Source organism: Dreissena polymorpha, chromosome 2, assembly GCF_020536995.1.
Source record: "Dreissena polymorpha isolate Duluth1 chromosome 2, UMN_Dpol_1.0, whole genome shotgun sequence".
Classification (NCBI taxonomy): Eukaryota; Metazoa; Mollusca; class Bivalvia; order Myida; family Dreissenidae; genus Dreissena; species Dreissena polymorpha.
The window spans coordinates 56,250,579-56,264,355 of record NC_068356.1 but is presented as its reverse complement, the minus strand read 5'-3'; the positions used below and the strand labels follow the sequence as shown (position 1 = coordinate 56,264,355).

At 34.5% G+C, this 13,777-nt stretch overlaps 2 protein-coding genes and 2 long non-coding RNA genes across 8 annotated transcripts in view; 2 read left to right on the top strand and 2 right to left on the bottom strand.

The window, feature by feature from the left end:
* Positions 1-13,777, top strand: part of LOC127867113 (uncharacterized) — a 707,753-nt gene that overhangs the window by 4,153 nt on the left and 689,823 nt on the right. The gene's annotated exons all lie outside the window — the stretch shown is intronic.
* Positions 1-13,777, top strand: part of LOC127867094 (uncharacterized) — a 514,868-nt gene that overhangs the window by 25,866 nt on the left and 475,225 nt on the right. The window lies entirely within an intron of this gene.
* LOC127867123 (uncharacterized) overlaps positions 402-13,777 on the bottom strand; it is a 31,780-nt gene continuing 18,404 nt past the window's right edge. The window contains exon 4 of the long non-coding RNA XR_008043294.1: positions 402-852. This is a non-coding gene — a long non-coding RNA (uncharacterized LOC127867123). The remainder of the gene's footprint in view (positions 853-13,777) is intronic.
* Positions 2,130-5,915, bottom strand: LOC127867132 (uncharacterized). The gene is made up of 5 exons (XR_008043308.1): positions 5,680-5,915; positions 4,605-4,781; positions 4,237-4,347; positions 3,463-3,817; positions 2,130-2,861 (listed from the first exon to the last, which is right to left on the bottom strand). It is a non-coding gene; the product is annotated as an uncharacterized LOC127867132 (long non-coding RNA).

The window sequence follows — 13,777 nt, the reverse complement described above, 5'->3', positions numbered from 1 at the left end:
ACCCATTTATGCCTAGCGTCTAGAAAAAAAGGCCTTGGTTAAAAGCATAGACCCAGATGAGACGCCGCATCATGCGGCGTCTTATCTGGGTCTGCGCTATTTGCTTAAAGACATTTTTTATGAAATATTATAAATATAAAAATAAATATACTAAACATCCCTAATATTTTGGAAATAAATTGATCCAATTTATAAGGGTGGGCGAGTCCACTTGGTATAATAGGGAAGAAAAACAATAGTTCAAGTAAAGGGAGAATAGTACGAAATATAATATAGATGTATTTACAGCCACACTTGGTGTACACATGGTTAAATGGTATTAACAATAAAATTGACAAGGTTTTAATGGTGATAACCGCATGAACTTGCTCTAAGAACACCATGTTAAAATCGATACCTAGTTTTTAAGTATATGTTTCTTTGTCATCGACTGCAAATATGAACTCGTACGAAGGTCTGCTAAATGAAAAATACCAGACAACTTTTTGAGGGTTTCTCATTTTTGTTTTTTCTATTGACAGCGTAGTTTTAAGAACAGAAAAATGTTCTTTTCAATATGGATGACAAATCACGCTCAACGTGGCATTTTCGAATACTAATAGACCATACCTGTGTACTTATGTCCATAGATACATGATCAACTCTGGCTATTATTCTCGATAGATTAAAGTATAAACAAAAATGATGACAGTATTGCATATGCCGGCGTTGACAGGAGATGCTTTACGGACGGAGTCGATGGAGAGGACAGTTTCTCACAAGGGAAACGAGGATAGAGTATGCAGGGAGTTGTAAACGTTTTAATGAAGAATGGCGTATCTGATACTGATATCGAATGGCTGGCGTCTGGACCTCCTGGATCTTCACAGTACGATGTGACCTTCAAGACAGAAGATAAGTGTATCTCGTTTTTGAATAAAATACAAATGCAAGCATCGTTGTCTCACCAAGGAGTACAATACAGATTTGTTAAGTACGGAAAGCAAATTGTATCATGTGGAATTGAAAATAGGAGATTTTAGTACCCACTCTGGGGTGCGTGTGCTCACGGTGGAGTGCGACAGAGTTCAGCAGGAGTCCATTCCACACATAATTCAATTTGAGTGTGGCACAAAGGCCTTGATTACCATGAGGGGACGGCAGCCCCTTTGCCTCTATTGCCTAGAGGTTGGGCACGTCCGCAACACTTTCCCCAAAAATATCAATGCCATTTTTTAAGAAAAAGTAAGTATTTCAGAAAACAACAAGGACACAACACCAGAGAAAAAGGCAGACGGAGAGAAACGGACAGATGGTGAGAAACGAAAGGAAACAGAAGAGCATACAGACCAACCAGAACAGACGAAGACTGATGACGAGGGGTTTGAGACGGTGGGGAGTAAGAAGAAAGGAAAGAGCCAGGGAAGAAAGAAAAATGGAGAGAAGATACAAGAAATGGAAGTAGAAACAGAGGTAAGGGGCTCAACAAGAGGGAGGAAAGCAGATAGCAATGAAGACATGACCCCTATGCCTAAGAACAAGTTCAAAGTTTTAGATATAGACCCAGATGATTTGGAGGAACACCCACTAGTGATTGATTTAGATTCCCAAGATCTTGTTATGACCCCTTCTGAATAAACTCCCTTTATACAAAAATATTCACAATTTCATAAACCTCTATTTACAAATACCAATTACTGTTAACACTCAATTTTTAATATTACCTAGTGTAAATAGTTCAATTGTATGTATATTTATCATTATATTTTATGTCTTAAAATATAATGTTGGCTTATATACCGAGCACACAGACAATTTGTGTGACCGATATATTAGCATATTTAACATTTCATGTCTTCACATTGTATATAGTATACTTTTTGTAATAAAATATAGCATATGTATAAATAAAATCTATGTAAATAGTACGTATATATATGCAATTAAAAACTATTACTTTAAAATCTTATATAACAAAAATGCATTTTTTATTTTATATAAACGTATAAAGAGCGTTCATATGCCTGTGTGTGTAAAAACTTTTTACTGTTATATATACTCAATCCATATCTATTATAAAACACCTTTTTTAAACACAATACTCAGCAACAATATATCTTTAATCTATTTCCAATATCCTCGTGGTAAATTTGAGCGCATCTATCTGTTTCCAAATTACTTCGGTACGTAGTATATTCATTACAGCGAGTACAAAATCGTTGGCCTAGTCTCTTTTCTACCGGGTTTAAATCTTTTAAACACTATTATCGGTTTTTCAATCCTATCACTAAATCATGGACGTCGCCATTTTTTCTTTTAACTACAACCTGAGTTATAAACTAGAACATGGAGTTAAACATAGAAACTATAAATATTAACGAATTTCGATCCAAACAAAAACAAACCTTCATTAAATATTACATTTTAATTAATAAAACAAAATATATTATGCATACACGAAACCCATGTAGATGATTACAAAATGTCGAAACAAATAGAAAATTTAATGTCTGTATTGCATAGCAATTGGGCTTAAAAATAATGTACCGAAAACATTAATTTGTTTAATCGGAATTCCTTTTTTCATACATTTATACCAAAACCAAAACATCCAATGCCGGATCGGTACGTATAGACTACGTGTAGACACATATTAACACTATTGTTTCAACACTTAAGACATAGGTTAATGTTAAACTTTACCCAAAGTTCAATTTACCGTAGGATGCATGGAATCAATTATCTACGCGGCAGAACAAATAAAATCCCCGAGTACACTGACACTTACTGCTGGTCGTCAGCACAATATTCAGGTAGTTCAAGACAAAGGCCCAACATAACATCCCCTGCTGGAAGTGCCCTGCCAATATCTACTGGTTCTCCTGTAAAAACCACATATACATGAGTCGCACTCTGAGAAAACGGGGTTAAATGCATGGGCGTAGAGTGTCGACAGTTTCTACTGTTATTCAATCGCTCGTTTAGATAAAATCTCTTCTGAACAAAGCTCGAGTTGAGGCGGAGTGTGTCGTCCCTGATAAGCATGTGCGTACTGCACTGGCTAATATTTGACGACACTGTAAGAACACGCATTAAACTCGCTTTTCACAGAGCAAGTCTCAAAGTATGCACTGGTATTTATTTTATAAAGTAGTTGGACTGCGTGCATAATTGTGTATACATTTTTTTATTTCGAAATGTTTATCGTATCAAATGTACGTGACATACCCATTTACTGTCGCCTGTATGTATACAGAAACTGTATCTGTATATGATATTCACTGTATACAATACATATATACAATACATGTTTTGTCGGATCCAAGATTTGCAGAAACGATATATGCGCTTTATAATATCGGCACGAAATTTAAAAAAGCATGATTTTACATTCAATCAAAAGTCAAGTAAATTTGAAAGGCTGTTTGATGCTTTAATTATGATGGCTCATACACTGCCAATTACCGAAAAAAATGTTCTTACAATCCAGTTTTTGTAGGATTTCTCATCTTCGCTGAATACTGTAACCCAACGAATACATATTGGTACTTCTGAGATATTCACACCGCTGCGCAATACAAGCAGGACCCTCAATCTGCCGTCATCAACATCGGCAGTCAGGCATTTTATGAGATTGAAAGAAAGCAGTTCGCTTTTCAGCGATTCTTTCGATACAATAACTATTATCCATCCTTCTCGATTGTCACCATCTGAGAGCAGGAATCTTCCTGGTGTGTTTTCATGTCGTATGATGTTCATATGATGTTTTTTGTAGCTCTTTTTCGATCTCTTCACAAGAATCTCCATCAATATCAAAACATGATATGTAAACACTCATCTGGAAAATTTGAGAAGTAAATATATTAGATTGAACACATGTACATGTTGCTATAATGACTAACCTTATGCTGTCATAAAACACAGACTAGTGTTAACAAATATTGTTCACGTATGGATACGTAATTCAATTTAATCTAAATTTAAATATTTGATGAATACTAAAAATGAAAAGCAGGTATTTGTTTTAAGGGACAATAAATCATTTCATATTTCTTATTCGTATGTTTGCGAGAATGCGTTCTAATCCTCTCAATTTAATATATTTGGAGGTACTTTGAAGGTACATTGCCAGACTAATGTCCGTTCTTTGAATGTATCGGGCCAGGCATTCAAATGCTCCAGTACTATATTTGCATACATTATACAGTATCGATTAGTATGCAGATGCTAGTAAACTTATTCTTGTTGTGCACTTACCCTTTTAAAATCGGACAAAACTCCAGCTTATTAGAGAAGTTTCTGCCCCAGTCTTCTTGGTAGTGTTTGCCGTCGCTGCCTTAAACAACGCGACAGGAATATCGTTTTTATCTAAAACATGAATTGCATTTTATCAGCTAAATAAGTATCAAGTAATTGTTCTTGAAAACGTCTATAAATATTTGATTATACATGTAACAGGTATTGTCTTATTAAGCTTATACCGAGCCAATTATCCAATAGATGTCTCTGCAAAATCTCCCCGTCACGGGGGCAAATGCAACATGAAGTATAAATATCTAGCCCTATATTGCTTATATCTGCATGCCGATGTGCATGTTCTGACATAATAGAGAAACGTTAGATACCTCACATAGAACGATTTCCAAGAAGTCACCCCATCCTTTCGCATCGATTATCTGCTGGTATGATTGACAGAAACGCTGGTGCTCGAGAGCGACATTTATTTTCCTAAGGTGCTGCTTTGCAAGATGTGATATTGCAGTTATCGTAGTTGGTACCTGTGCACAAACGTACAACTCGTTCTGAAAAAATGGCAGACGACTAAAACAAGAATTCGAGTGGTCAACCGAACACCGGAAAAATTGTACGCACTTGTCTGGAATGTTTACGGATTATTATACATTGTCCTTAATATGAGTTTTATTGTATTATATTTCTAACAGGAAAGACACAAAACACAACACAATTCAAATATGATACCAATATAAATGTCAACGTTCACATATACACATTGTTTACTAATATCAGTAAACCCGAGCATTAAATATAACAAATATCACGACATCAGCCTCTTTTTAAGGATTTCATAGTTTTCTTTACACACTGTTATTCGTGTCTACATGTGTAAACCCTTTAATAGTTTGACATTATCTCTCAGATGTAAATACAGTTTGCAACATATTTGTCAGAACATAATACGTGTAATTGTTACAATAAACGGTACCAAAATTACTTCGAAATCGCTGATAATTAAAGCCACACATCTAATTTGGCATAATAAATTTAAGTGTAGATAAGAAACATATTTTATATATGCCAATTGAAATGTATCTGGCGGTAACAAGGTAGAAATCCGGCTTTTGCGCTTTAAAACTTAAAGATAATTGCGCTTGTAGAAATGGACGTATACTTATAGAAATCCGTCTTTCGGTTTTAAAAGTGGTACCGTTTGAAAATAATAAATTACGTGCTAACTAAGCTATAGATTTAACGACAATTTTGCACACTATAACTTGCATCGATATGTATTGATTAACATGTATTTCATTTCAAGGTCAGAGGCTTTAAAATACACAAAATGTACTATTTAAGCATACATCGCACTGGGTTGTGAAAACCATATTTAAAATACAAAATATAATAAATGTGCCAGCATTCTATAATCTTCCGTATACCCTATTTATGAAAGTATATACTTACGTTCGCGTGCTTTATTTGGTTGATGGTAACAACATAATCTCTGTTTTTACCCGCGTGTATTCTCTTAAACTCAAATGTATCCACATTCGAAATAACAATGCCTGCTGCTGAATTTGACGGAAGCTGCTGTGCGACAGTGCATGTTTTTTGTACAGCCAGCAGAAATTTTCCAATCTGTAGTTTATGTTCTTTTCTGTAACCATTGCATTTCTCCAACCAATTCTTGTTGTTCGCAAACTCTTCGCAAAAAATTAAATACATATATAACGATATAGTTCAATTAACAGTGTCATTATATTACCAATCGGCAGGAGTATTCTAAATTTTGAACGAATGCTATTTTTACAGAACATTAACAATACCATGCCTCGCTCGTTATTGTTGCCCTCTTCCCTTTATGCACGATCATATACACATTGAAGTTATTAAACTGGACTATATTGTTAAGATTTAAATACAGTTAAAGAGAAGATGATAACATACAATGCTGGGCTAATATTGTGTACACAAGAACAACAAACCAAGATCTATAATTATGCAAAAAAACTAATTTAAGCTACAATTACTTTCTTCAAGATCATCTTCACACAAATGTCATTCATTGTGTAAAGTTTGAGATCCACCTAGTGAAAGAGGAGTTACAAACACATGCGTCAAATGACCATATGATAATATTCTATAATTGTTAAATAGGCTTTACTTATCAAAAATAGTGCTGCTGCAAAAATTCCGATTTGAACGATCATCAAAATATAAAGGTTATACAAGATGGACACTTTTTGCAAGACCCACCTAGAAATAAAAGGGATTGAATAGTATTTAATGCAAAAAAGACCTTATCCAGCCAAATCTCCTCGCAGATAAATTTATTCTTTACAAACATCATCGCATTGAGGTCATTTAACTGTAAAGTTTTGAGGGAAAATAATCAAATAATAAACAGGAGGCCAACTCTCAAGCTTAAGGAGACTATATATTATAAAGTGAAAACAAGAAAAAGCGCCACAATTTAGCAAAACAAACTGGTCGCAGCCAAATGCCTTTCTTTGCGAGCATCAAAACAATAGTCAATTTATTGTGATAATTGGAGCAAGAGTCAACCAATAATTTCGGAACAACTGACGCACGGGCGGTCGGAAAAGGACAATGCTTATTAATTGCCAATCATTGAATTTCATTTCTTTGATAGTGACCTTATTTCAACCGCCCACCTGGTATAATTTTCAAAGCGAATCAACTTATGCCGGTAGCTGCAAGACAGTTTTAAACAGTTACACATAGAACGACTGATTCTGGAACTTGGACCTGAGTTTTTTACGAAATATTTAAATGTAAACACGAGATAACCTCATAGCACAAACACAACTAAATTGAATCGTAATTAATGGTAGTTCAATTCATTTTAATTACTATTAACATAAAAAACGTTTCGATTTTTGCAATTTGTAGCAAAATAAAGTTTTCTTTCTGATGAATGATGATAAAAACTGATAAATGATGATAAAAACTTACGACGGATCAAATAGATATCGTTTTCATAGAAAAAGGGATTACCATCAGAGTTTATTAGCTGGACAATCATGTATGGGTTAGTTCATAAACACGACCAGCTACAACACAACATACCAGAGGCAATTTATGGCGCATCAATCATAATGTACCATAAGTAATTATTTCAAATCATTCATAATGCCCAATGCCTCATTTTGACGCATACCTCAAAGTATTCCATTTTTTCAAACTGTGGCACGACTCATACTGACACGTGCCTTCTTATATCTATATAATCAGTAAGCCTCACGACTAAGCGCCACTTTCCTTATAATATCCGATTAGTCGTAATGTCACATCCTTCATAATTACCCATGACCTATAATTTCGAATCAACACTAATGTATAACATCTCATAATTTAACATGCATTATAATTTCCCATTACTCATTACGTCGAAGTACTTATAATGAAAAACTCCTTTTAATCAAGGATGCAACGGGTTACTCATACATTAACCGACTAGCCTATTACTACAATAAATGTATTAACCGATGTTCTGAACATCTGCAAAATGTTTAAATGTTTAAAATATTCATAGCAAGTCATACGCATGAACATGAACTGCCTTTAACAACGTATGCCATGTTTGAACGATAACGTTGGTACATAAGCGACCATATCATGTTTGTGATATTAATGTTTTATTAATTAAGTAACTTCATGTGATAGGCTTTGGAATGTTTGATAAGTTTCGCATGTAATTTTCCTGTGTAAAAGCAAATAGATACAAATTACCGGAAAACAGTGTATAATACAATATTTTTATTTTTTGTGGAGAGGGGAGGGCGCTTACGTTTGCATCCTATACCTGTCAGCATATTTTGAATGTTTTTCGTGTTTTGTTCGTGTATTTGTTTACGTTTTGAATGCAATTGCTAAAATAATCTTTGTGTTTCCTTCCAATACAGACCAACGTGAAGTGCTGTTTTAAAATTGATTTACTTTTAGTAATGGATTTCTAAATTGATTAAAAATTGTTTCATACGGTAGTGGTGTCATCTTTAAGGACCTACTTTACGAATGCAAATATTAAATTGTGATCAGTAAAAAATTACTTGAACTTGTTAATATTGAAGCTAATAAAGATCATAATTATTGATATAATTGATATTTCGAAACTCTTTGACGAGCAATATATATCGAAAATTGGTTAACAAAACATCAAATACCCAGACCAACATCAGGTAAGCAGACCAAAGTCTCTATAGATTTTTGGGTCAATCAGATCTAGGTGTAATACAGTATTGTTTTGTTCTGTTCTGATTGTTATCATAGTTAGTTGTACGTCTCAATTATCGCGTATAGTCCCACTCCACGCTCATCCCCGGATAAATTTGTCCCGCAACAAAGACAAAGCGAGTACCGACAATTAACAAAAGACAACTTAGGTACTGGTTTATGGAAGTTCAACTTTGCTTAATGACTGAAAGCGTTATTTGGCAGCATGTATTGTGCTAGACATGAAGTTAATGTAATTTCTTCCACGACATTTAATTTACTTAAACAATTTTCAGGTTAACCTGTCATAGATCGTTAGTATGTTAAACGGTCAATATGTTTCATCTCCTCTTATAATGTCCCATGAATCGTTATGCCTCATGTCTCATAGTGTCAAGTTAATTATAATGACCGATTAATTGAATTGTCACATGACGAATTATTCACCATGCCACATTATGTCGCATATGCACAAAATGTCTTTGAAGGTAAAATGACTCATAGTTTATCATGACTTATAGTGCCACATGACTAATATTTGATAATGACTTATAATGTCACATGACTCATAGTTTTTCATGCCTATAATGCCACATTACTCATAGTTTTTCATACCTTGAAATGTCACATGAATCATAGTATATCTTGCCTTATAATGTCAAATTAATGATACTTTATCATGCCTTATAATGTCAAATTACTCATAGTTTATCATGCCCTATAATGCCACATGACTCATAGTTTATCACGCTTTATAATGTCACATGACTCATAGTTTATCTTGACTTATACCGTCGCATGCTGATAGTTTATAAAAGCCTTATACTGTCACATGATTGATAGTTTATCGAACCGTATAATGTCACATCAATCATAGTATATCTTGTCTTAAAATCTCAAATTACTCTTAGTTTGCCATACCTTTTACATCTCATTACTCATATATTAACCATGGATATATTTCATTGAGCCTCATAATGTCTCATTGGTTATAATGCCCAAGGACTGATAAGCATTCATACCTCATTATGCGCAATAAACCACCATATAAGTTGACTCAAAATGTCTAGTTAGCCTTGTGCAACAAACAGTGTGTTATTGGCAAATGTAGTTATTTGACTTTGCAGTATTTTTAATGTTAAAGAATATGTAAGACTTGGAGATTTAACAACATTAGGCAATACCGCAATCTTGAACAGGTAAACTTTTGAAAACATTGATAGTGTAAACATATGACAAATATGGCCATTGTGACTCTTATCCTTTTCAAATTTATTATTCGAAATCGTAATACTAGTTATTTGAAAATGTTAACCAAACATATAAACTACGGAATACATGAAAAGGTACAAAATGCATGCGGCAAAACGACTTTGCCTTCAGCAACATAGCACATGTAACCGGATATGTGGGAATGGACCAAGCCAAGATGCAAGTTTCCAGCTGGTAATTCTTCGTCCAAACACACTGGAGCTGAAACAATAATATTATGTTTGGTTAGACCGCAAACACAATTACCACCTGTTATTAAATTGTATTCAAGTGTCAGGCCAAATAAAAAATTAAAATATATTATTAATTCATATTCAAAACACATACTTTTATGATTCAAAAAAGGAGTTTTATTTACGATTTTTAACAATTCGCAGGATGAGTAAAACCATGTGAAAATTGGTGATAAGATATGTGTGTTCCAATTTCAAAATAATAACATTATCAGCATTACACAATATTACATGGTTCATTTTAATGGCGTTCAGTCTCATTTATAATAATGTATATTAAGAATTCCCATCATTAAAAGGTTCATTACATGTTCAAAAGAAGTATCAATCGTTTGGCTGTATTTATGTTAAAAAACATTTACAACGGTTACGTTAAGCAAACTTGACATCGGGAACGTTTGCTGATTATTTTAAACATAAGTATGAATTATAAGGTTATACTAACTTTTCAGTTGTTTGAGAAGCCTTTCATATCCCTGCCATTCAGTGAGGTCGACAAAACGTCTTGGGCGTCAACGACAGCAATCCGGTTTTCAGAAACCCAACATCTTCAGGTCGATTTCCTTTGTATGCGACCAAAAGTCTCATGTGATTTTCCACAATTATGTTTTCTAAGGCAGACAAAACTGCAAATGTGAACGCATCCTTTCGAGCAGATGATCTGTTATAAGAATTATTAGTCTGTCATAACGATTAATTTGAATTGTGGAATGGTATGCATAACTTCGGTTCCAGGTATTTTTATTTCATTGTCAGTTTTGACATGTGTATCCACCATTCGTTTCCAATGAATAGAACCTCAATTTGTCTGCCTCTGTTTTAGACGTTTCGTTTGCGCCTTCACTGTCATAAAATATAATCGCCTTTGCATTATTTCCACCGGACGCCATAATTACACATACATGCTTTAACAAATAGATTTAAATGTCAGGAGCATATATATTGAAATCAATTCAGATGAAAAATATTCCAGATTTAAATTCAATATAAATAATCCTTATACCGTCCAATTACGATACCAATATATTAAATTTCGATTTTATTTGATTAAAATCAGTCTTTGATACAAATATGAAATCGAAACCAAAACTACTTTTATTATGCCCATTTACTATAAATACACACCTACGGCTACACACCACGGATCGATACATTATAGACACCGATTGAAGGAGTTGGTGTAAGCTTTACAGCTGTGACATTTGCTATACAGAAATTCAAATATATATCATGAAACAGTTTAAATTGTTAAATAAAGGAACAAATAATTTAAAAGCTAATAACATGGCCTACGCTGCAGGAGTGAAATAACGTAATGCTCAATTTTGTTTATTACACGGGTGTTATTACACTAGTTATATTACTGTGGAATGACGTCATTTTTGTGACGAAATGACATTATTATTTCAGCGAATATCTTCAGTATAACTCTTGAACAATGTGAATAAACGGTGAAAAGAGCATTGAATAAAGAGATTTTGTTGGTCATGTTATAAATAGAATCTTAGAATCGTGTTCACTTTGTATTGAATGTATTAAACTCGTCATCTAAATAAAGATAAAATTTCGGCAAACCTCGTTTTTATCTTTATTTAGATGACGAGTTTAATATATTGAATACAAAACGACCACTCATGCAAGATCCTATATTTATCGAATATCTCACTTCAGCACTGTCTTGATGGCTAAATGTGGCAGAAGACCTGATGAACCGGAAAGATTCCGAAGACAGGGCATTGTGTCCAGCAAACAAGACCTGGTAAGATGATAAGTCGAGTGCAGTTTTGTCCACTACACAATGACAATTAACGCATTGTTTTCCCGTTTAGATGTCTGCGTTTCAACTACCCCTATTATATTTCTTAATGACATTTTAATCTAGATGGTTAATGTTTGCATAACTAAAGGCACATATACGTTAACATCTTTAGAAAAAAGAACAACGGTAAATTTATACTGTATATCAATACTTGGTCCCAAATTAAATATTTAAAATATGTAAAAAGTGTGAAACATTAAAAATGAATCTATCCGTTCTCACGAATCTTCTTAAATCCACTTATCAGTGTCTGCACGTGCCATAGTACGACACTACTTTTTGGCAAACGTTTTTCACAGTTTTCTTTCAAACAATTAAAAAACTATTTAAACATCAAGATATTGTATTTACAAACATACCAATTAAAGCTTATATGATTTCGTTAAATTATACAGCTTAAACCATAGCAATTAAGTTTATTATCAATAGTTATAACATTATTTGTTCCGCATTTGCAATTTCAGATAATAGAGATTTAAACATTATATGTTTTATATGTTTATGAATGGATGTCATAAATATATATCAACTCGCCGTTGATTACCGTTTATATTTGCAGTGTCTTTATTTCAATCCTCTTGATTCAATTTAATAATTAATTCATGGTTGGCAATACTTGTACCGACTATTGGATTATTCACTGAGAACATGCACACGAAATTTTAATATATTTTCTCAAGATAATACTTTTAAATTGATAATACATCGAATGGTGTGGCCGTAAAAGAATGATTTAAAGTGGAATAATTTTAGTATTGCTGATTTGTTTGACGACTAACGATATAATGTTATTTATGACATGTAGAGTATTTCTAATTGAAACGTGTTTTAGATTCAGTGGGAAAATGCCTCCGTTGAGACATGCACTATACTGAGCTTGCTCGGTTACGGACTGGAGATCATACAGGCTCGGAGAGACGCATATCGGGAGCATGGCAAGCTGTTTGGCAAGTTGGTTACTGCATGGGAAAGTATACCGCCAACTTTTATTATTACGGGTACTATTATTATTACGGGTAGCAAAGCTGAGGGGCTGAGCAGCATCTTGGAAAGTGATCGGGATCACATGATTATACTTAATAGAGTGATCTGTTTAGAAGATGATGTAAATTCAAGGGCCTTTCCTGGGGAGATAACCGTTTTGAGATCACTCAGCCACAGGAGTTACCATGGTCACTGTAGACTGCTACTGGAGAGACGCGGTACAGCAATTCTCAGGCAAGTAAATGATGCGTTTTGTGATGACGGATATGGTCGCGAACTTTTGAGCAGTGAGTTGTATGTTAATAACTGGTCGAACGTAGACTTGACTGAGGGCGAGGTGCTGCATGAGCGTGCGGGACCGTCAATTCCTAGTACAGTGGGTGGAATTTATCACATGGACTGTGTCCATGCATTACGTTACAACTGCCCCAACATCCTGTCAAAATGGGCCGCAAGACCTCGCCACTGGCCGCCACCGGAAGTCGTTCAGAGGGTCGTATCACTTGGGGCAGTTCTTACGCGCGCCAGGTGATGATAATATACATTACAAAATACTGAAACAACTCCCTCTCTCTGCAAAACAAGAGCTCCTCGCCTTATACAATAAATCGTGGGCCGAAGGCACCCTCCCTGATGAATGGCATGAGGCAACAATTATACCGATCCTCAAACCTAATAAACCCAAAGAATCTCCAGCCTCATACCGGCCGATCTCGTTAACATCAACATTCACAAAACTAATGTAAAAAATGATTAAACCCCGATTATGCGCTTATCTTGAAAAACACAACCTAATTTCGAAAAATCAATCAGGGTGTAGAGCTCACCACTCGTGCGAAGACCATATAGTGCGCCACGAAGCCGACATCAGAAGAGCTCAAAATCTAAGCCAATCGGTAGCAGCCGTTTTCTTAGATCTCACTGCCGCGTTCGATAAATTATGGAATGAACATGCGATTCTTATGCTACATACACTAGGTATAGAGGGCACCATGCTCAAATGGCTCGCAGCCTTCAT